The following is a 22,842-nucleotide window of genomic DNA, read 5'->3' on the forward strand; positions in this document are numbered from 1 at the left end:
AGCCAATTTACTTCCAAAATCTATCCTAACACAGGTCAAAAATCCAGTATAAAAAAGTTTCAGATGTTTAACAGCGCAGGAAAACCTATAACATCTCAGGATTTATTGCATTTTATTAGCTATGTTTAAAAACTATAAGTGTGACTGGAACCTTTAATTGCAGAAAGTGTATAACAATGGAGTTAACAATAACTCTTCAGCAATAAACTGAAAACTATAAATCTGCACCAGGCGCTCCGCAGCGCTGACATGCTCCATGACGGCCGTAGCTTTTCTGTGCAAGCATGTAGATTTGTTAGCTAAAACTGCATTTTACTATCTTTGGTGTGGCACTCTCGTAAAGTAAACTCTACTATTAGATTATGAGGCTTGTGTAAATCTCTGACTGAAGTCGGTTTGACTCCAGTCAGTGCTCGTAAGCAATCCATCGGGGATGGCTGCCTTCCAACCTCCTCTGCAGCGGGTGTTGATGTCTTTTCAGTCGGACAGGGCAGCGGTAACTGCTGGCAGTGGCTCGCCAGGGGTTTGGGGATGGCACGTATTCCCTGCTTTTAATTGTCTTGGACGCTCAATCTGTATTCACAAAACTATGAGGTCAACGTGCCTCTATTCGCTTTTGGCTGTACTTGAAGCTCATCACTGAAACAAAATCCAACAGTCTGTAATACATGGTTATGGGAATAGTTGCAATCTGAGTTAACCTCCTGTTGGCTTCAGGGGGTTCAGTGCCCCGTGCTTGGTGCACCTTTCTCCATAGAGCCACACCATGAACTTCACAGGCACTTCACTTAACGTTGTCACTGTGACTGGAGGGAGCATCAGGGTCTTTCTGAGGTGCCATGTCTTACATGAAGCCACAGGAACGTATATTCCCTTGGTTTGAGCCTCTAAATATACACAGAGCTTTGGGTTGGTTTTTCTCCTCAAGTTTTCTACTTGGGCAAAGAAGTCAGTTCATCCTATGCAAGTGTAAAACACTGAGGGATTGGGATTAGAATAAGATTTTTTCCCAGGATTCTTCTCATTCAGATACCTAAATAATTAAAATATAAGACAGTGTATTTGAAAGTTACAAAACCTTATAATCTGAGTAAATATTTGAGTAAATAGATTCCATCTATTTTTTTACATCTAGCTATTTTTGCATTCCATAATGTCGCTTACATTAGGGAAGAGGAAAATATGCCCTGAAAAAAAACAGAGTTTTCACCTCTGGAGAAACATCTCCCTGGGTTTCTGGGCTCTGTATTGCAGGTTCAATCTGAACCAGTAAGGCTAGGAAAGGGCTCTCCATTAGCCTTGATCAGAGTGAGGAGGGGACCTGGCTCTCTGCACCAGCACAGGCAGACCCAGCAAGCTTGCTCTCAGGCAGTTTGCCACGTCCCTGACCCCCAGTGCACCAACAAACTGTTTTCCTGACAACATCAGCTAACAACTGCTGCCTTGTGTGCTTCCCTGAGGTGTAACTTCCAGTCTGCCCAGCAGGATTTTCCCTCCACAGCCAAGTGGTGGAGCAGCGGTGAGCAATGTAGGAGATTCAGCTCCCGGTGGAGCTAAGATTAAACCCAACCAAAACTAGTTTGGTTTTCTCTCTCCACATGCTACAGAAATCAAGGCAACATCCTTGTGGTAAGAAAGGTCTTTTGGATGACTTGTGGCTCTGCCTAGCCCCAGTGTGGGAGGGTTATGGCTGTTCCAAGGAAAATGTGCTAAATCCACGTGTTTGCTCATCTCACTCCAGATTTCAGAGTCAAGGCTGGAATTCATTATTTCATATTGGAAAACAAAACCTCAGGCTAGGAGAGGACCTTTCACATGCTAAATACTTCCTATCAACATGTTTACTTCCTGAAAGGAGACTATAGGTAGCCAAATATCTGAAAGTAACCACTGACTTATGGCAGCAAATGGGTCTGCAGTTTTCTGTCAAAGAAGGGGATGATCAAATGTGTAGTCTAGAGTGATTGCAACAAGTCAAAATATGCTAAGGTTACTATGGCATGTAAGTAATAAATAGGCCAAGATAACTGATAGAGGACCCATCAGTTAGGGACAGCAGCTCTGCAAGGGAGTGAATCCCAGGCCACAGTAAGAGCCCAAATCCCAGCAAAATTCCACAGAGCAGGAATGTGAGTGCCTGAAGAAGAGCAGGCATCAAGTACACTTCTTCTGCCCAATAAAGATAGCAGTGTCTTCAGGGGGAAAAATTATCTGTTTTTTCAGAAACACAAACAAGGAGATAAGGTTTATATGATTTCCAAGCTTGCTGATAAACTCTTGAAACTCCAAAGCCACAGGAACTGCTCTTCACTGCTGGGCAAATGTTCTTTCTTCTCTGTAGTTAAGAGAACAAACACCACTTGATTTTGATAGCAGTGGTCTGTGCCTGACTTTCTCAGAGTCAGAGGAGCAGCTCTTATCCATGCAGCTCTCTGATTTTAAATACCTTTTACCTGCCTGCTGACCTCCCAGTTCTCTCCCCTTGAGCAGTGTGTTTGCACTGCTGCCAGCCAGCATTGAAAACCAAAGGTTTCAAGCTGCACATATTTCTTCCCTTTTCTAAAAGTTCTGGCTAAATAGTCTCATAAAGTCTTATAGATATAAAATATTCTACTGTTCAGTGAGTCCTGAAAGGTCACACATTTTATTATTCCAGGCATCTCCACTTTTCCCAAGATTCCCATACTCCATACCAGCCCTAGGAAGCAAATTCAGGTTTCCACAGGTACCCTCTTCATTTACTTGCTCTGTGGTTTGCTCCAGCTCCTGGAGCTTTGACTGTCAGCCAGACACAATGCTCTGCTTTTCCCTCAAATAAATACATGCAAGAACTTTTCTTGCCTTGTGTTATTCTCTTTTTAATCCAAAGAATTTGCCTTAGCACAGTTAATTGGAGGAGTGAATTCCAAAATGGGAATTTTAGCCTGAAGAAGAAGCTCAAGGGACATGCATGCAGGAGCAAAAATTATTAGAGATTGGTGGCAAATGGAACAGTAACTTTTCTACACAGCAGGAATGGTTTTAACTGATGCTTGCATTGTATTCTGAAGGGGAAAAATGGCTTGGTGGGACTAGGCATCGTTATCTTGAAAATTAGTTAGAAATCAGCTTTTGGTGAACCTCACAGAAGTTAGCAGCTCTCCCTCAGATCAGATAAGCATCCAAAAGATTGGGTTGGTTTGGGGGTGTTTTTTAATTTTTTTTAAAATTTGCTTGAAAAGTGAGCATGGCAGTATTAGGTCAAAGGCTGGACTTTATGATTTTGGAGGTCTTTTCCAAATTTAATGACTATGATTCTGTGTGTGTGAGTTTATTGGAAGGTCTATAAGATGAGGATCTGTGAAACTATCATGAGAAAGTTGGTGGTTTCAATTGCTGGTGTTTCATGATAAGAGCTGAGCTTCCCCTATTCCTGCTTCTAAAATCAGCCGAAAGCAAATAATTTACAAGAACACAAAAATGTCATTAAACATTCCCCAAATATTTTCATATATGCCAGAGCTGATCTGATTTATGCTTCAGTGAAAGGTTGCATTGATTTTTATAAGAACTGTGTCCTCACACTCCTTAAGGTTGACTTTTTCACATAATGGGCTTGATTATGAGAAAAAAATTGTTTGCAGAATGAATAACTCAGCCAACTCAATGCCTAAATAGCGAGTAAGAGCCCATTTTGGAGGCAAACCGGGCATTTTCACATGAGAATGACTACATGCAGCACTTGGGTTCCTGGTGATGGATGGCTACAAAGGCAGTGATTTGTGCACTTGTGATGCCAACATGCTGCTCAGGCTTCCCATGAACAGTGATGGGTAATATGTTCTTAGGCTCTGCTGTCAATCTCCTTTTTTGCTGTCAATCTCCTTTTTGGGGGCATGTCTCAGACTAGAAAATGATTGACCATGGAAGTGGTGTAAAACAGAAAGTTATTTCACACACAGGTATTTATGAGGGGACATTCCAGTGATCAACAGAGCTGGATGGAGGCAGGACCCCCACAGAACTGCTATGAAAAGAATAAATTCAGTAATGGCACTGTGATCTTACATCTGTATTTGGATTATATGTTCACAGTGGATTTAACCACTGCTTCAGTCAGTCTAAAAGCAATCTGTGAATGAAAGGGTTTGGATAGAGATAGCAGGAGAAATCATGTTTTTCTTCTTAAAATTATCCTTCCTCAGAGATTAAAAAGAAGCTTTTGGATAACTGTACTGGGTTATGCCAGGAAAGCTCATCAGAGAGATTATTGCATTAACTACATAATTATAGTGTATACATTGCATGCTTCACCAACCAAATATATAAACCTTATTTAGTCTAAATAAACCTTAAAGCCCAGAGAATAAGCCTAGCACTTGCAGATAAGCTCAAGCATGAATGTAATCTCTCCTAAATACACCAGCTTTTTTTCTTAGAAAGAAAACAGTGTGCTCAGCGCATGTGACAACAAATCATCCCTGGGTCTCATGGTGAGGAGATCAGAGCAGCCATCAGGAGTCCCTGAGGAGCCCAAGCAAACTGTTCACAGCAACATTTTCCTGGGAGCTCTGCCCAGTGCTTCCCCCTCCTTCTCTCCCTTTCTCCCTCTGTCTGCTTTTCTACCGTGGATAAACAGCCCCAGTCCTGCAGAACTGCTCCCATCCCAACCACATGGCCAGCCCTCAGCCATGGGAACCCTCCCAGAAACCTGGATCCTTGTTCCCCTTCACAGCAGGACTGGGAGCATGGAGGGTGTGTGGCTGCCTGAGGCATCCCTGTTCAGAAGTCAGGCTGCTCAGAGGGTACTGGAAAATACAGCATCCCAGACTGGCAGGATCTCAGCAGTGGTAGGTGGGGGGAATCTGGTAGCACAAATGTTGTTTGGAGGGCAGCAGTGCTGTCATTCTAGGGCCAGCATGAACAGGTACATGTGTCAGGAGCATTCACTGTGCATCAGTGAGATGATGTTCCAGTCAATCCATGGGCTCCAGAGCACAGTGTGGCACAAATTCAGAACTGCCACTCTCCCTTGATTAGAAACACTGCAGTCCCTGTCTGTCAGCATAGAACCATGGCTTTTCCAGGAGAACAGTGCCTGGTGCAGCGGCAGGGAAGGCTGTGGCAGGCAGATGGTGGAGCAGATGGGCAATGGCTCTGCAGGTTGGGTGTTTGCAGGCAGGCAAATGGTGCCTAGTGTGACACTGGCAGGGATGTTCAGGGCACTCAGCTCTGCAGGTGCTCTGGAACAGAGAGGGTGAAGTACCTGAGTCACATTAACTTGGTGGATGTGGACCATAGGTGATGGCATGGCTTGGGTAGGAAGACCTGTGGAAAAGGTCTGATTTCTTATTTTCTTTGTTAGGAGCTTTTTTTCTGAAGAAAAGTTTAAATTCACAGAGCACCAGTGAAGGAAGCTTGTGACAGGCCCATCCTGAAGTCCTCTGCAGGCTGGTAACTCTGGGATCAGTCTGCTTGGCAGAGGCAGTGTTGAGGGAAGATACCTTGGCAAAAAGACAGGTATGGGAGCAGGGGAGCCCACAGCACACCCCACTACACAGCCTGCTGCCTCATCAAGGCTGCCAAAAGATGCCTGCAAACCCTCAGCATGCAGTGATGGACTCAAAGACAACCCTAGGGCAGAGATAGAAGCAAATGGCATGGAAAGAAAACCAGTGATTTGGGGTTATTTTACAAGGGCACTGAGAGAGCAGCCAGCAGGGCCACACACAGACACGTCCGGCCACAGGCCGGTGAAAACCAGTGTGGGTGAAACAACCTCACGCAGCAAAACCCCCTCCTTGCCCCTGTGGGCAACCACAGCATTTTCCAGCCCAGGGAAAACACCTTGTAGGAGTTGTATCAGATGCTGGTGCCACAGAGCTGTGTGGCACATCAGCAATGAGATATACTGTGACGTGTCTGGGGTGTTTCTGCTGACCACTGCCCCTGCTATTCTCAGCTGCACTTCATTAATTTGTTTGCCCTTCTGCGTGTCTGGGGATTATTGCTGGTTCACATTCAGCCCCTGCCCTGCTTTGAAAGATGGGGATTGGAGTCAGCAGATCTCCACCCTGGCGTTTGATAGGGAAGCAGTGCTTTTGCAATCATCCCCCAAGTTGTGACATGCACTGAAAACTGCTCCTCTGCCAGCAGTCCTCTGTGCAAGGAGCTGCAGATAAGCTCAGGTGCTGTGTGAGCACCTCTCCATCATCACAATGTTAGTTCATGGCTTGGGCTGACAAAAGTTGGGCCCCTGGATAGCACACACAGACAGCCCATGGTCCTGGGGCTTTCATTTGCACCAGAGCAAAGGGAAGGCAAAAGACCTGTAAAAAACCGTCATGAATGTTTCCCCTCCCCACAAATCTTCTTCTTTCAAATGCCCAGTAAGGGTGTAGAGGGAGGGAAAACCATCATCCTCTAATCCAAAACAGGAGCTGGCTGTCATACCAGCACAGACAGACCACGCCAACTCCTCCACTAACTCTGCTCTTGCGAGGAGACAGAGATGGACTGCGATAAGGATTTGGCTCTCAGACACACTTGGAACCATGGGCAAGGCCAGCCAGAGCCTGTGCATTCAGGGGAAGGGAGCTGGGACTTGCTAAATCGGCACTGACAGATTGCAGCAAGGAGCAATGTCCTTGACCTGGCTGCAATTGCTCTGAGGAGCAGGAGTGAGAGCTTCCTGCTTCACAGAGACTTTGCAGACAGCAGTGTCTCTGGCATGAGCACAAGCTCAGATCTGTAAAACTTACTATTGTGGCACAAAAATGGCACAACCCAGCCATGTTTGTCAAGATCTATGCTTGTCATTTATTGCTGCTGCAGTCTGAGGGCAGTTGAAGGTTCCCACTGTGTTGAATATATAATCTCCTGCCCAGGTGTGCCTTGGAGGATTCAGGAGCTTTGTGTCAAGCAAGTTGAGCAAAATGGAGATGACAGCAATGAGGAAATAGCGGTAACAGTTGTACAGAGAAAGTAGGAAGGATTTTTTTTTTGGCTGCATTTTTGTCTGTTTCATTGTCTAGAGGATCTCAGAAAATCTCAATCATAATAAAGCCCTGTTGGCTGGAGCAAAGCTGTGGATGCAGTTATCCAGCATGTGGGTTCATGCAGAGTGCTCGTGGTGGAGGCACATTGTACAAGAGCATCTAAGGAGAGCATGAGCTCTGTGGCTTTGCCATGTGTGGGATCTCTGGCTGCTGCTCTGCAGAGGAGCAGAGGCCTCTGACAGGAGACCTGAATGCAAAACCTGGAGGGAATTTGTTTTCCAGTCAAGAGAAATGAGGGAGTTAAGTGTTTTAGGCAACCTGCAGGTGCTAAATTTTTTGTTCCCACTGTTGTACCCCTTGAGGCTTTGGGTGAGAGGAGGATACAATGTGAAATGTTGCATTTCTGTTTGACTTCTGTCCAGCTCCACTGAATTACCTTCAGCAGGCAGAGCAGCACATTGGCAGTGGAGTTATAGCAACAGCAGCACAACACCTACACCACCAGCTGGATTTGTATGGTGACAGGTAGGAAAACTGGAATGGCATTCACCTTGAGGGCAAGAAAACATGCAAGTAGGAATGTGTTTAACTGCTCAGAGACATGGACTTACCTTGGGCTGACAGCAGTACGGATATTTTGCTGACAGGACATGATGTATTCCATGGAAATGGGATTTACATTGCTTTTGGACAATATATGGACTTGGCCCACCACACAGGCACCATAGATAGCTTAATGAGCAAATTTTAAATATTTGGACATTCTGTTCCCAAAATAAATTGATGGAAAATTAATGTTGATTAGCTATCAGTCATCTGGCAGACCTGAGTGAGTTCAATGAAAGAAGCATCCTGACTGACCTTCTTACCTTTCAACAAAGTAAAAATATATAGAGGCTTGTTTTAAATCTATACTTACAAAAATTATGATGTAGTATTTTTTTAAATAGTAGTAGATCAGTCTATTCCATGTGTGACTGAGTTGTTCTGGTTTAACCCCAGACATCAGCTCGTCCCCACAGAGCCACTCCCTCCCTCCCTCCCTTGCTCAGAGGGATGGGGACAGAGTAGGAAGAGTAAAAGTAAGAAAACTCATGGGCTGAGATAAGAACAGTTTGATAGCTAAAATAAAAGCCAAATACACAAGCAAAGCAAAACAAGGAATTAATTCACTGCTTGCCATTGGCAGGCAGGTGTTCAGCCATCCCCAGGAAATCAGGACTCCATCACAGGGACTGGGGAAGACAAACACCATGACTCTGAATGTGTCCTCCCCCTCCTTCTTCTCCCCCCAGTTTTATATGCTTAGCAGATGCCATATGGTCTGGAATATCCTTTGGGTCAGCTGGGGTCAGCTGTCCCAGCTGTGTCCCCTCCCAGCTCCTTGTGCACCCCCAGCCTGCTCAATAGTGGGGTGGTGTGAGAAGCAGAAAAAGCCTTGAGTCTGTGGAAGCACTGCTCAGCAATAACAAAAACATCCCTGAATTATCTACACTGTTTCCAGCACAAATCCAAAACACAGCCCCATACCAGCTACTATGAAAAAAAATTAACTCTGCTCCAGCCAAAACTATCACAGTTAAAAAAAATTGTATTTTTGCAATTAGTGGTTCTTTGCAAAGTCATGAAACGCATATTTGTATACACAATGCATATCTATATAAAAGTAGTATGTGCTTAAATGAGTTTTGCACTGATAGGCTCCTTGGCAAAGAAATCACTTTTAGTTGTCCATTAGGGCTGGATTCAATAGAAATGTTGGCTGACTTTACTGCAAGCCTTGGAAACCATCAGAGTATTCAAGGCTTAGGCAGTCAGATGCCTGCTTTAATTTCTATTGACAAAGGAAAAGGAGGGATGAGTAAATGTAAAACATTTCCTTCCAGCATTGAGCTAAGAGAGGCAGCATGGTGCAGGGAGGAGGTGGAATCCAGGACATCTGGGTTGTATTTATTGCTGGCTCTGCTGCCAACTTGCTTTGTGACTTTGAGCTAGTAATTTTTTTTTTTTTTTCCACTGTCCTATCTTATTTTCTGCAAGGTGGGAAGATCTCACCTGGTTTCACATGGTGCTTTGCTGTCTGGGTGGCAGACACCCCAGAGGGTGCAAGGGGTACCTGTGCCTTTTGAGAGCCCAAGGCGAAAGATGTTCATGAAATAGCACCATGCCTGCATAAAAATGTATCCAGAAGTACCAGTAACCAGTGCCTCCTACTACCCATCAGAAAGTAATTTGGAGCTGAAGTTGGGTTGGCAACCTCTACCTATGATCTCCTATTTCATTTTCTCCAGCACTCCCAGGGAAGAGCAATTGCTTTGGGGCTAAATCACAGAGAATGAGGTAGCTATTTTGAAATGGTCTCTGTATTTGTTCTTCCTGGACCCAAAGCTGTTTTCAGGTTCGCAGTGTGGAGGAAAGAAGCCTGGCAGCTTCCTTTTTTTCTTTTTCGTAAGATGCATTTTCTGCCAAATGTGAAGAACCGAAAAAACATGTGAAAGCAAAGAGAGAGTCATATATGGCCCTCTGCATGCCACCAGCTCTGTAGTCCAGCAGTGATACTTAGGCTATAGCTGGAAAATTTCTGCCTGTCTCCTATTTGCCTTTGTTTTTCACTTTATACATCACTGATGTCTTAGTGCTACTTTCTGTATCCACCAGTGGAGCTCATAGCTAATCCACAAAATGCTTGCATTTTTTTTCTCAAAGTATTTACTCTTGCAAGGATGCAGGTGTGATTGCTGTGAGCAGTGATGTGTGCTCTGCTGGATTTTGCAAGATGAAATCAAAGCTGGCCTCAGCCCATATCACAGACTGAACTACAAGATGAATGCAATGTAACATGCCAGGTATCAGTTTCAGTAGGACAGTGGATGTCTTGCTTGAGTAGGCACAGAATGAAATCTCAATACTTCAGGGTTTGATCCTGTGGCACTAAATGAGCAGCAGGTATCATGTGAGCCCTAGTGATTTTTGTAAGCTTCCATTTATGGCTGTGTCCTGACGATCCTACTGATGGGTCAAGAAGTCTTTCGTGAAACTTCTTGGAAATAGTTGGAATACAAGAACTTGGGCAAATCTATCTCTCCACAAAAGTTGTACATGAACTCAAGAATCTATTGAGTATCATATAGATGGTGGAAGAACTTGCCAGGAATTGTGATCGTGTGGCTTTGTGCACTATACAAATCTGAGAATAAAGATGCAATATGCAGTTTAGAGCCAGAGTGATTAATGTCAAGAGAAAACATTGATGGAGACTGATCTGATCTATACACTCTACTGCAATATTCCCCTTTATTTTTTTTTAACCTGTGAAGGAAAATGGTTATTAAAAATAACAGGGTTGCGTGAGTATAAATTTTACCTGACATAAGGTAGCTTTGTTGTAAGCTATGCTAGTTTAGGTCTTACTTTAGCTGTATTGATTTTCTCTCCTCTGCAGGGTACATAATGTATTCTTCTTCTCACAGTAACACATTTGGCAGCTTGGATCAGTCAATTGAACTGGGGTGCAAGTCACTCGAGTTCAACCTCTGACTGGATGGGTAATGCAGTCACATCACCTCTCTGTCTCTGCCTCCCTCTGCCTCTGCCTCCCTCTCTGTCCAGCCTCCTCCCCCTTTGGCTCTCTCTGTTAGTTTAACAGAAACCCCTTTGGGGCCAGCATTGTTCTCCATTGTGTATTTGTACAGCATAATGAGGTGTCAGTCTTGGGAGAGGCTCTTGGAAACTACTAAAGCGTAAATGGTAATAGAAATTAATTCAGTGAGTACCCATGTCCTAGGTGTCAAGGCACGGTGTAAAAATTATCCCCAGTAAAGTGGTCTGAGTGTTTTTAAGTGTGATACAAAGCTTCTCCAGATTTCAGAGACTTAAATCCATCTCTCAACACGCAGCCAGGACTTCCTGCAATGTTCTCTAGTCCTGCACAGACAGCTTTGTGATGTGAAGTGAAAGCTGGATTTGAATCACCGCGGGTTAAAGGCGGTTATTCCCACAGTTCCCATTTCCTAATGTTTTCCACTTATGATGTTCTTCTCTTTTAATGTTCACAGAAACTCGTGCCAAAAAAGGTGTTTCCTATCATGTTCTCCTCACATTGTGTGTCGTGGTTTAGGGATTTTTTTTTTTTTTATTCCGTATTTTCGATCCCCAGAGAGCTAAGGTTAGTCACAAACATGCTTTTGGCTATCAGATTCATGTGTGGTTTGCTATAGCAACAAACAAAAGCATTAGTCAGAAACTGGCATGAAGCTATAAACACATATTTTTTTGTGATATTACCCAGAGTTAGCTGAATTTATCTGGTACACTGTTGCCACACAACTGCATTGTATTTAGACTATTATCCTTGTTGAATAGGAACCTCGTAGAAAACCCAAATAATACATTATAGAGAAATAAGCAAGTCTGTTAATTGATGTTGTTGTCTGAAGATCATGGCCATATTTTGATATTGCACTATTATAAATCCAGCTGAACACCTTTAGAACACACATTTAGATCAGAGCTAAAATCTGGGTCTATATTTACAGAATAAGAGGAAAATTATCATAAAAGTAAATAAAATCTTACTTTGCCTTTGCTATTGTCACCTCCATAATTCTGCTGCAGCAAAATGATTAGAGGAAGGTGTTATCTGATTGCAGTGGATGGTGTAAGTTCACTGCCAGCACACTTGGAACACACTGTCTGCAGCATGGCAGGGAGGGTGAGGCTTGGCAAGGACAGTCCCTGTCTGGCTGTGCCTCCACAGAGCTGGAAAGGTGCAGTTTGTGCAGAGCCGCTGTCTATCCAGCCGGTCTGGGACAGGAGGGGTGGCTTGTGCAGCAAGTTGTGGCTTCCCTGGGGAGCTGGTTGGGTTTGTAAGGCGTTCACTGAAATCCCACAGCTACACAGCTACCAGTCCCTGAGCCAGCTAGTTTAAAGGTTGCCCTGAAGGCTCTACAGAAGTGGTGATTTTTGCCTACGCAGAGTAGGCACATTCCTGCTTTATTCCAACCATTTGTCTTCTCTTCCCTGCACCTTTTCAGGAACATGAGCCCTGCTCTGTTTTGACAGCTGCATTTAATAAAAAACATATGCATGAAAAATGTGTTTTCCAGTATCCCTGAGCTGGCACTGCTCTGCAAGGAGAACTTAAACTTCCCTAGAAATTATTCAGATACATTTTCAGATCCCTCTCTTTGAACGTGTATGTGTGAAGTGTTCCTGACCTTCCCTTCAGAGGTGTGCAGAGTAACACAGCTGTAATATCCACAACCTGCTCAAGTGATAAGAGTAACAAAACCTTCAGAGCCTCCTTGTACCAACCAGTCCAGAAGTTGTTAACAGGGCCAGTGGTTCCAGCTGCAGAGGAGAAACCTGCAGCAATGTGTAGTTTGCACATGTGTGCTGGAGCCCTCTGAGAATGGGCCTTAGAATTCCAGGGATCAGGAACAAGACCTAGCAATGGCCAAGCTGTGTTCCAAAAACAAAGAGCTCTTTTCCTGAACCAGCCCCATAGCAGAAGAACATGCCCCAGGAGATGTTACATTTTAACCCTCACTCTGTTCACTGTGCTTTGTTTAGTATTGTTGAATCTGGGTCCTACACATTTGAGATCCTGGTCCAGATGTCTTTTCAAACCTTTTGAGATAATTTTTCTGTGGTAGATTTCCCTGATGTAGAAGTTTAGATGGACCTGTTTTTCAGTTAGCAGCTTCTGAAGCAGGACTTCAGGAGGCTTTGAGCAACCTCGTCTAGTGAAAGGTGTGTCTGCCTATGGCAGGGGGGTTGGAATGAGAGGACATTTAAGGTCCCTTCTAAACCCCTCCATGATTCTATGATTCTGCAATTACTCAGGTCTTATGTGTGGGTTGTCTTTGCCCTTTTCCCATCTGTGTTCTGTTGCATCAAGCCCTGCACTTGATTTCTCTGAAAAAAAGAAGAGTTCTGTGTATTTGTCTTCTAAGATCAGCAGAGTGCTTTTCTTTACTCTCTTTTGGTCAAATGGGGACAGATCTCATAAGTGTTCAAAGTGGGATTAAGTAGTGTTCAAAGTATTTGCAATGAAGAAAGAAACAAATTCTGCTCTCAGTGTAGTTGCAAAATTCTGTCAACACTGGCCCCAACACCACTATAAAAAGCAAATATTATTCCAGTCACTGCTAAAACCTTATTTAACATCTCAGTCCATGAAGGACTTGATGCAGTATTTAAAAATGTTACAGTAAGATGGTGGTGAAGCCTTTTGTTTTAGACAGGATAATTTCATGGTAGCAATTGTTCTCCTTTTCTGGCTTTATATATATATATATATATATATATAGACTGTAAGCTGTGCACAGTGAAAGGAATGCAAGTCCACCTTCCTTAGGAGAGAAGGTCTTTGCTGCACAGAGAGTTTACAGAGAGCTGAACCACAGCTCACAGAGAGCAGAGTCCTCACTGGGGCCATTGGATCAGGCAGGGTGCAAGGTAGCACAGGCACTACAACACCATTGGTTTAAAAATACTCTGTAAAGATGTGCAGAACCCCCTACAGATGGACTGAAGGGCATCTTCAGGTGCCTCCTATTCTTTTCTTTTGCTCAAACTCATCACAGTTCCACAAATCAAGGTGGTCACTGCTGTTCTTCAGTGGGGACTTGCAGCAGATCACAAAAACTGTAACTGAAGCCCCAGGTTTGTCTTTTTCCTTATATTTTATATTGGTACAAAGCTGTTTGATTTCAGTGGCGCCCTTGATCTGGCTGAAGAGCAAAATGTAATTTACTCTCCCTTAGACATTAGTCTGAATCTAGCACAGCTGTTCATCAAGAAAAACCTTACCATGTGCCTTCAAGAAGAATGCATCCTGTTTTAACTGAGTTGGAAAATACTTAAACTGAGTGTGAGTAGACCATTATGATAAAGTTACTCATTTCCATGAGATATAATTATTTTCATATTACAGAGAGGCTCTGGATGTTTGGAAATGTTATGAATCAGCTTTAGAGTTGATAATCAAATCCAAGAAATAGTCCTCTTGGTGCTCTCAAACAGCTCCACCCATCTCAATTCATTCACAAGTTACTACATGGATGAACCACAGCATAGTTACTTTCTCTCTACTTGAGTCTTTAACCAGAAAGAAATCCAGAACTGCAGTAATGAGTCTTCTTTAAAGAAATGGTTTCTCCCTATCGTTTATTCTAGTGTCTGTGAAACCTAAAACTGAAATCTATTTCCTTAACTAAACTGTGTTTTTCTTTAATCTATTAGGCAAGCATTTTGGTTTGTTGTTTTTGGGTGCTAGAAGGTACAGAAATGGAAAATCAGTACTGAACCATTTTAAAACCACATGCAAAAGTTCAATTTTATTTTATTTTTCAAAAATATAATGCAACAACAGTTTGTCAGCATTTTTCCTTCTGTAAATTAATATGTACTTAAAATTCCAATGCTTTTCAGTCTTACATAATTATTCTAATTTCAAATAATGAAGATTAAGTTAACAGATTTAATTTGTAAAAGAAGACATGTACCAAATGGCACATTTAGAAAATCCTTGGACAAGGTGCACATCTGTTAGGGAAAGGTGTTCAAAAAAGAGGTACAAACCAATGGGCTGGAATCTAGAGACATTTTCAAAAAAAATTGGTATGTGACTGATTCAATTATTTTGAAATCTGAGCTTTTTGTGACAGAAACCCAAGTTTATAGTCCATTTATTCAGATTCGAATTACACTGATGTGGGCAGAACTAAGCTAATTTATTTATTTATCTGACTCAATGGATTAGTTTATCTGTAAATGAGATTTTACACTTTTGTAAACCCACAGTCTGCATCCAGAAATTCTGTCTAATTTTAAAGATAATCTCCAACCACACAAAAACAAGGAAAAGTGAGCTGTGCCAAATGCTATATTGCTACTATCAGTGTTTATTGACAGAAAAGATTTTTATCTTAACAAAGTGAGGGAACTGTTAACTTTATCTTTGATGTAAAATATTTTCCCATAATAATTTTCTGTCACCTTTTTCCCGTATCTCTTGTATTACGTATACATTGAGGAATTTGAAAGCTTAAAAAATATTTTCTTCTGTGGTGATTTACATCCAAACAAGTTGCCCAGGGAATTTTCCCTCGAGCTGAAAACCTGTTTCCAAGGGCAGATATTTATATAAAACCCCCCATAAAAGGTTGTGGAAGAACTACAAGGGTTTTTTCTGCATTCCTCTTTTGAGAGGGGCTATGCCCAGCATACCAAAGAAATGGCCAAAGTAACATCACTCCATAAGTATTGCTGTATCTGGGCACTTAATTGTACACTGAATTTTATCAGCATAGTAGAGAGAAATAAAAGTCTTCTAGACCATAAGGACCTTAAGACCATAAGGATCATGATACACACTCTTTCTCTCGTATGTGTGTATGTATATTTTTATATTAATCTCTAAATGCAAAAATTTTTAGTGAGCATTGATTCAGATGAGGGTATTTTTTTAAGCAGTGGGTTTGAAGAGCATTTTTAGCAGTTTGGGCTAAAAAGTCTGTTTCTAATTTGGATTGGTAAGTGCCATTTATACAAACCCTGCATCAGTTGCTTTGGGCTTTTTGCAAAATGTTACTAGACCCTCTATTCTTATTCTTAAGAGCTATTCTTAGGGAACAAATGTGCTTTCTACCAAAACCACCAAGAATTAGCATCTTTCTTGAATGTGTCAGTACTGAACTACCTTAAGAGACAGCTTGGGGTTACAGCCACTTCTTCTTAAGAAATACTGACTCTGTGGCCAGAGAAATTGAGTCTCCAGGGCTGCCAATCAAACCTACGCAGGCAGAGTGATCATTTTCCATAAATGCATTCATTTGATTCATTTATAAATCTGAGCAGGGCTGTGCTTTGGCAGTGGAACAGGCAATCTGCTCTGGTAGAAGCCTGAATTCTTGGAAGGGTGAATCAGAGAGGGGAAGGAATGTGGCAGAGTTAATTTGTGTGATCTTTATGGGCCTTATCTGCAATAGGCACCCACCTGCCTGCGCTCCTAGGCAAGTCATGGTGAGACCTGAGTTCACAGCTATCTAACAGGGAGGACAGCAGGAATCAACTCCTTGCTCTGAGAGGAAGGCAGATGTGCTGTGCATCCATTTCCCAAGTCTAGTTTGTTGTACAGGTGAAGAGGTTTCTTTCAGAGGGGAGAAAACCACGACATGCCTAATCAATACATTGGATAACCAAAGAGCTGCAGAATAGTTCCCACTAGGGTTTCTGAAGCTGGTAAGCAAGTGAGAGCTCTTCATTTGCAACATGTTCCTGAAACCCTTCTTAAAACCCAGATCATCCAGATGGGCAGTGACACCCCAGGAAATTTTAATTGGGTATCCATACAACCATTTACAGTAGAGACTCAATTGCAAGTAAAACCAGTATATCCCAAGAGATAAAACTGTTGAGAGTCCCAGGAGATAAAACTGTTGAGCATCAGAGTGGATTAGATCAGTCTTTATTGCTTTATTTGGCTATGAATTGCTCACTCACTTTCTGTCCAAAAGGGTGGTAAGCAATTTTGGTTAAGCCCAGGAGTTCAGACACACATAGCAACAATTGCTGAAAAGTGATTCCCTTCTCTTATCAATTCTCTGAGAACAGAGGTCCTGAAATCCTGAAAAAATCATAACTGATAATTATCAGAGGAGGTCCTAATTCACTATATTATCACAATAATTATGCAAGAAAACATTGTTGGAATTAATGCAGAAAGTAAAACACAAATTGGAAAGCCATTCTATCACATAAAACCTGAGAGGGAGGAAAATTCCTGCCTAAGACACTCAACACAGGGACACAGGGCAGGAAGTTACATCTACCCTCCAGGTAAACAGACTAAAACTAGAGATTGTATAAAACTTGTGCTTCTGAGACAGAACCATGGCATAGGGGAAACAGCACTGAACCTCTGGTTGTCTGCTGGGTGCCATGAGCATTTCTCCAGCTACCTTTTTTACTCTGCCATTTGTAGCTGTGTTTCAGCTAGGAGAGGAGGGATGGACCAGGAGAGCTAAATACAGGTATTGACCACTGCTGCCTGCTTTTGCTGTCTTTTTTGGATATCACTCTATTCATGTTTTCACAATAAACTTTGGTTAAGAGCTTATTTTCAAACTCTCTGTTACTCATAAGAAACATTTTTCTGTTTTAGTAAGAGGTGAAATATCAGACTAATGAAATACTTTAGTAAATATTTTATTCTTGTAGCAGAAGAGTTACGTGGTTGTGGCCAAACTACATTTTCTATATAGCCAAGTAACCAATAAATGATGATAGCTAGATGAAAGTCATTAACCCAGGATCTGGGAAACTTCAGCTTGACAATGGAAAAAAAAAACCCAAAAGTCCCCTGTGCTTTTCATGTTAAAATATGACTCAAGCTGAGAAGGTCTGTGCAGAGCCCCACCAGTGATTTATTTTCATGCTCTGAATTGTTCTATGGTTTCTATTAAGTTTATCTTTACCATCAGAGGAAAGGTGGACCACTCTAACAATCAAGAGCTCCTTTCTGATCAGCCTTCCTAAAGGTTTCGCTCCTATTGTGAAGTGTGAGCAGGAATGCTTTTAATACTTTTAAATCTGTGGCCAGAGCTTATCAATAAACACACACTCATGGGAAAGCCATTCACTCTTCTTTTCATCTGGGGACTGTTAGTTTCTCTTTTTATGGTAGTGTTTATATCAGTTCTTAGTTGCCAGTGCTCTTACACATCTTTCCTGATATTAGTCAACCTGCAGAAAATGCTCTATAAAATCCTACAGAGCTCAGTGTGGTCTGCAAGGAACCTTAATTCCCAAGACATTTTTCTACTTGGATGTACTTTGCAGAGCAAAGTACAGTTTCTTTTGATAAAAGTAGATGTTAACTTCATGGATAGTCTTCTGGCTGGGCAAGGAGACTCATGATTGTAACTCACGTATATATTCTGCTTTCAAAAGGTTTTGAGATGAAATGATTTGGAGGCTTTTAATGAAGTACTCCAACAGCCGACAAGGGCAGCTTAACATACCAAGGCAATGAATCAAAACATCTTGTTCATGCCTTGAATGGAAGGAAACTATTCACACACGTTGGTTATTTGGGAGTAGCTGCTCCTTAAGCACGACTGTGCTACAAGCCCCCGCTTTGGGCTCCCAGGTCTGAGCTGCATTCATCACAGCACAAGTATGCAGCCCAGGGACAGAGTGCAGCCAAGGGGCATTGCCAAACCAGTGCAAAACAAAGGCAGGAGTGTAGCTTGAACACCGGCCCAGCTGGTTCTGATAGCATCCCGCTGATAATAAGGCCTGTTAAACTCCTTCAGCAGCAAAATCTTTATCTTCATTCCACAGAGTAGTGCTTTGTCTTCATCCCACAGATATTTCAGGGCTTGGTGGGGAGGGTCCCACTCCCAGCACAGGGCAGAGGGGAAACACTAAAGGGGCGGTGCTGATCCTCACTTTAACACCATTTCTGAGGCAGAACGGCTGCTTTTTCCACTGTGGCAGCAGTTCAGAGCTGACAAGCTGGTTCTTCTAGGTGGGGCTGCTGAGTGCCCCCGCTGTCTCGCTGGCAGCGGTTCAAGTGAAGTAACATGACATTCCTGCGATGGAGGGCTGGGAGAGGCAGCCTTGTCCGTGACAGAGTGCCCGCATCTCCCCATGGCCATGCATCCTGCCCAGATCCAGTGACAGCCGCGGCATTCCCGCTGCGCTCCGGCCGTGCCCCAGAGCCCTGCCCAGCAGTTGCTGTAACTCTGCCCGTGGGATCTTGCAGGACAATGGAATGAATCCAGGTCTCTGGAATGCACTAGGAAATCTCTGTAGAAGATGAACCTCTTGATTTTTTTTTTTTTTTTTTCCCTGGTGGTTTTCCCCAGCATCGTTGGAGCTGCTTACTGGAAATGTCACTAGCCTTCTGGAGCTTGTGGTCAAGCCTGTGCCAAAGCCTGTGCCACAAACCGTGGTTTAAACCTCGTGGCAGCTTCCTCCAGGAGCACAGTACATGCATAACAAGGTTTATTTGCAGACACTTTCAGATTCTTATCTTTGCAGCTGATGCTTGCAGGATCATTTTCCTCCAGCATTGCTTGCTTGGAAGTCAGGTGAACTTACCTATCTGAGAAAGTGCTCTTGAGAAGCCAAGATGAATGTCAGGCATGTGCATAGTGTTCCTGTTATCAAGTGCTTTCCTGAACTGGGACCCACGATTTAAAGTATTTTAGCTATTCTAAGTATTCCCTATTTCAAATACAAGAAGTGAATCAGAAGGGGCTGTGGGACTTCACAGCAGCACTGCTCAGGCGGCTGTGAGAGCTCTGAGGGAGGAGAAGGAATCCCAGTAATTGTGATACCTGCAGGAGAGGGAGAACAAGCTGTGGGGAAAAAAGTCAGGCACACCATCCATCTGGAGTGAGGGATGTGGTTTTAAAATCAAAATACATTCTGGAGCAATGCATTAGCAGTTACCAGCCTTTCTTGCATAAGGAATAACAGAGCCAGGATGGGCAGAGGGACAGACAGCCAGACCTGCAGGGACTGATGGTTGCAGGAAGAGAGAGAGCTCTGATACAGGAGCAGCTGAAGCTGTCCATGACAGCAGCCATGCACATCTTTGTTTATAGCAAGGCATAAGCACATGAGGGAGCACCGTGAAAACTGCTGACCTACATGTATGAATTCTTTAGTGGGTCAAACGCAGTGCCAACAATGACAATGACATTAAATTATTACTGCTGTTGTTTGTCTTGCAATTATTCATTTCTCCTTCTCATTAATAATATAAATGAGGTTATGTGCCCAGAGTGTGCTTTGCACAGTCAGAAAAGACCTGATCTAAAGATGTCCCAGCCTTGCCCACATGTCAAGGCACAGGTTTTCTAACTGGCTGTGGACTCAGAGCTACTTCCACAGCACTGCACAAACAAGACTGTTAGTTTCTTGTCACAGCTTAGAAATGGTAACTAGCAAATGCCAAAATCCTCATAAAGTAAAGGCACAGGTCCTGACCTTAAATAACAATAAGTGAGTGAGCAAAGCATAAAATTTTTCACCTGGGGACAGATATTTATCATGGATTAGGTTTCTATCATTTAAGAGAAGCTATTTGTTGAAGTAAAGTTGAAGTAGATGCAAGGAAAAGTAATATGCTTAAAGATGAGAACAGTTTACTTAAATTCACTGTTCATATGCAAATATAACTTCAGTATAAAATCTTAAAAAGCAAAAAGCCCAAATCTAAGAATTGCAGAGAAAGGGAGATAGTTTGGAAGCAGAGAAGCTTGGATGATCAGCAAAAGGCATTATTGTTTCTTTTATTAATATCTCTGGTATTCTCATGTACTGTTTTATTTTATTTTATTTTATTTTAAAGTATACAGACCACAGTAATTTTATACGCCAGTGTTCCAATTAAAGCTGGGTTTCTCTTTATACAATACATTAAAATACATTTGATTTAAATTCAATGACACTGTCATACTTGGAATTCATTATAGTGCATCAAATGTGATTTTGGATACTGTTATCCACTGAATGTGAATACCAAAAGAATTACCTGGTTTTATTTTTTTCTTGTGGTTTTGCCCAAAGTGTCCATCTGGGTTGCTAGGCTAAAGATAATTTTTTTTTAAAATTGCATTTCAAAAAGCAAATACACATTTCAGTCATATGATATGAAAATGATCCAGCCTATATAACTCCTACTGCTAACTTTCAAAAAAATTCCCTTGTTCTGAAGTCAGTCCAGTGGCTATTAGAAGTAGTCACTGATGTAAATTCCATCTTGTTTATGAAAACATTTTGAACAAAGCATTGATTGTCCAGGGTTCATGAAAAAAAAGTTAAAATCTATAAAATGTTGGCATCGCTACTATTCAGGGCATGAGAATGACATGCATATAAATCATAGTTCATTGGCACAGGCTTTTCTACTCAGAAAGAAGGCTTTGCTGAAAATGTACTGTAATTCCCCTCTTTTGTAGATATCTTTTGAAAGTATTCTGAATCAGGAAATAAGGCGAAGCAAATCTTAGTCTGCAGTAGGAATCAAGAGCACAACAAGGCTTTTATGACATGGGTTAACTATCGTGGAGGGGCAGCCTAGGCAGAGTTTGGGGAAATCAGGGTGGATGGAAAGGCCTCAGTGTGAAGCTTTGGGAGGGAAGGTCATCTGTGTATCTGCTGCCCCTCCATGCAATCTCACCCATATCTCTGTTAACCCTGGGTATGTAACCTGTTGCTTGAATTTTTTTAGGACAGGGAACTAGTATCACAGTTTAGGAGAGGTACTGTACCTGCATTGCTCCAGTTCTAGACAACTGAAGTGTCACTGAGGTTACACCAGACTAAAATGAGAGAAACAGCAGTGAACCAGCCTGAGAAGTCTCACAGATAATTCTTTCCTGTTTCTTTTCCAGTAGCAAAATTATTGGCAGCCACCAGGGATCAATGCTGTAGTTACCATTGAAGTGTTGCACTGAAGAGCAAACACTCCAGCAATCCAAGCAATTTTCTGTTAAGTCATTCTACTGGACTGCAGAGCTTGTGGGTGGGATTCTCCCAAGTGAAAAATATGGCAATGCCACAAGACTAAGTCCTTACTATTTCTTGGAATTTTAGTAACAGCCATAAAATTTATTGTTGGCACCTGAATCTTTAGAAGCACTAAACAAATTAAACAATCAAGTCTCAATCCTTCAGCTCTTCTCCTCATGTGATGCTTATTAAAATACATGTGGTGAAGTGCTTCATGAATGGATTCCAGAATTTTCAAGCAGAAATGCCTAAAATCAGGTTAATAAATTCACGTCTAAGTTTTTTAACAAGTTTATGCTAATTTACCAAATATCTTGAGCTTCTGAAGACTGCAAATGTTAGAGCTTTTAAAAAAAAAAATCAAGCTAAATTTCAATCAAGTCTTTAATCTGAGTTAGAATCTGCACTAAAACCATTTTCTAGAATTTTCTAGAATTGTCCATCATAGGTGTCAGGACTAATCCTGTGAAGGCTGAGGGAGGCATAGTCTGGCAGCCCTGATGTGTTCTGGGTTGATCCAAGTTCCCTAGAGCTGGAATACTGCAAGAGAGCTGATTATGATACTGTACATATGGCCAATGATGATTGCCTTCTATCAAGTTTGGAAATTTGACCCACAGACTGTTATGGGATATTCCCACTGGAAGCACACTATTTCCATTCATCTTAACAAAGTGCTCCATCACCGATCACTGGGGCAAAATTCTTTTGAAACTTTGGCTGTACTATATAGTTTTGTCTTCAAAAAAGTCAAGGAAAAAGTAAATGTAGGAGACCAGAAAACTAAGAGGAGTGACCAGCAAAATCCCAGTTTAACAAGGGCTTGGCAATGTGTGTAAGTCAGAGTGATTGCATCCATGACTAAGTCGTGCCATCTTGTCTGCACACACAGCATGTAACATCCAGAAATGTTGTGTTCTTTCTGTCAATTGTTTTCTGTAGTTTTTGAGCATATTTTTAAGCCAGAGCATCTGTTTAGGAGAGCCAAAACTATGTATAGTGATGGCAGTTGCTAAACTGAGTGTGAGGGAGCTAGACAGCCTGATGGCTTGGAAAAAATGAGCATGGAGACAGGAAAGAGACACAGTTATTGGGACAAGGACTTGTGCCTGTGTTAGAATAGCTGGTGCTTTGGGGAATATGTAGTTCAGCCACACTGTCCTCTACTGGCTAAGTCTGGATCTCTGAAAACATGTTCTAATTCATGCTGGTTTCATTCTTTGGTGCCCAATTTAATGCATTTTAAGAGAATAATACTTTCAGACAGCCCACCTCCTTCACCTCATCTCTGTCTGCCCTCAGTACATTTAAAAACTAAGAAAATAAGAGTCTT

The 22,842-nt window shown here is 42.2% G+C and overlaps 1 protein-coding gene across 1 annotated transcript in view; it reads left to right on the top strand.

The window, feature by feature from the left end:
- AHNAK2 (AHNAK nucleoprotein 2) overlaps positions 1-22,842 on the top strand; it is a 60,077-nt gene that overhangs the window by 15,566 nt on the left and 21,669 nt on the right. The gene's annotated exons all lie outside the window — the stretch shown is intronic.

This window comes from Lichenostomus cassidix, chromosome 5 (assembly GCF_008360975.1).
Source record: "Lichenostomus cassidix isolate B80296 chromosome 5, HeHo_3.0, whole genome shotgun sequence".
NCBI lineage: Eukaryota > Metazoa > Chordata > Aves > Passeriformes > Meliphagidae > Lichenostomus > Lichenostomus cassidix.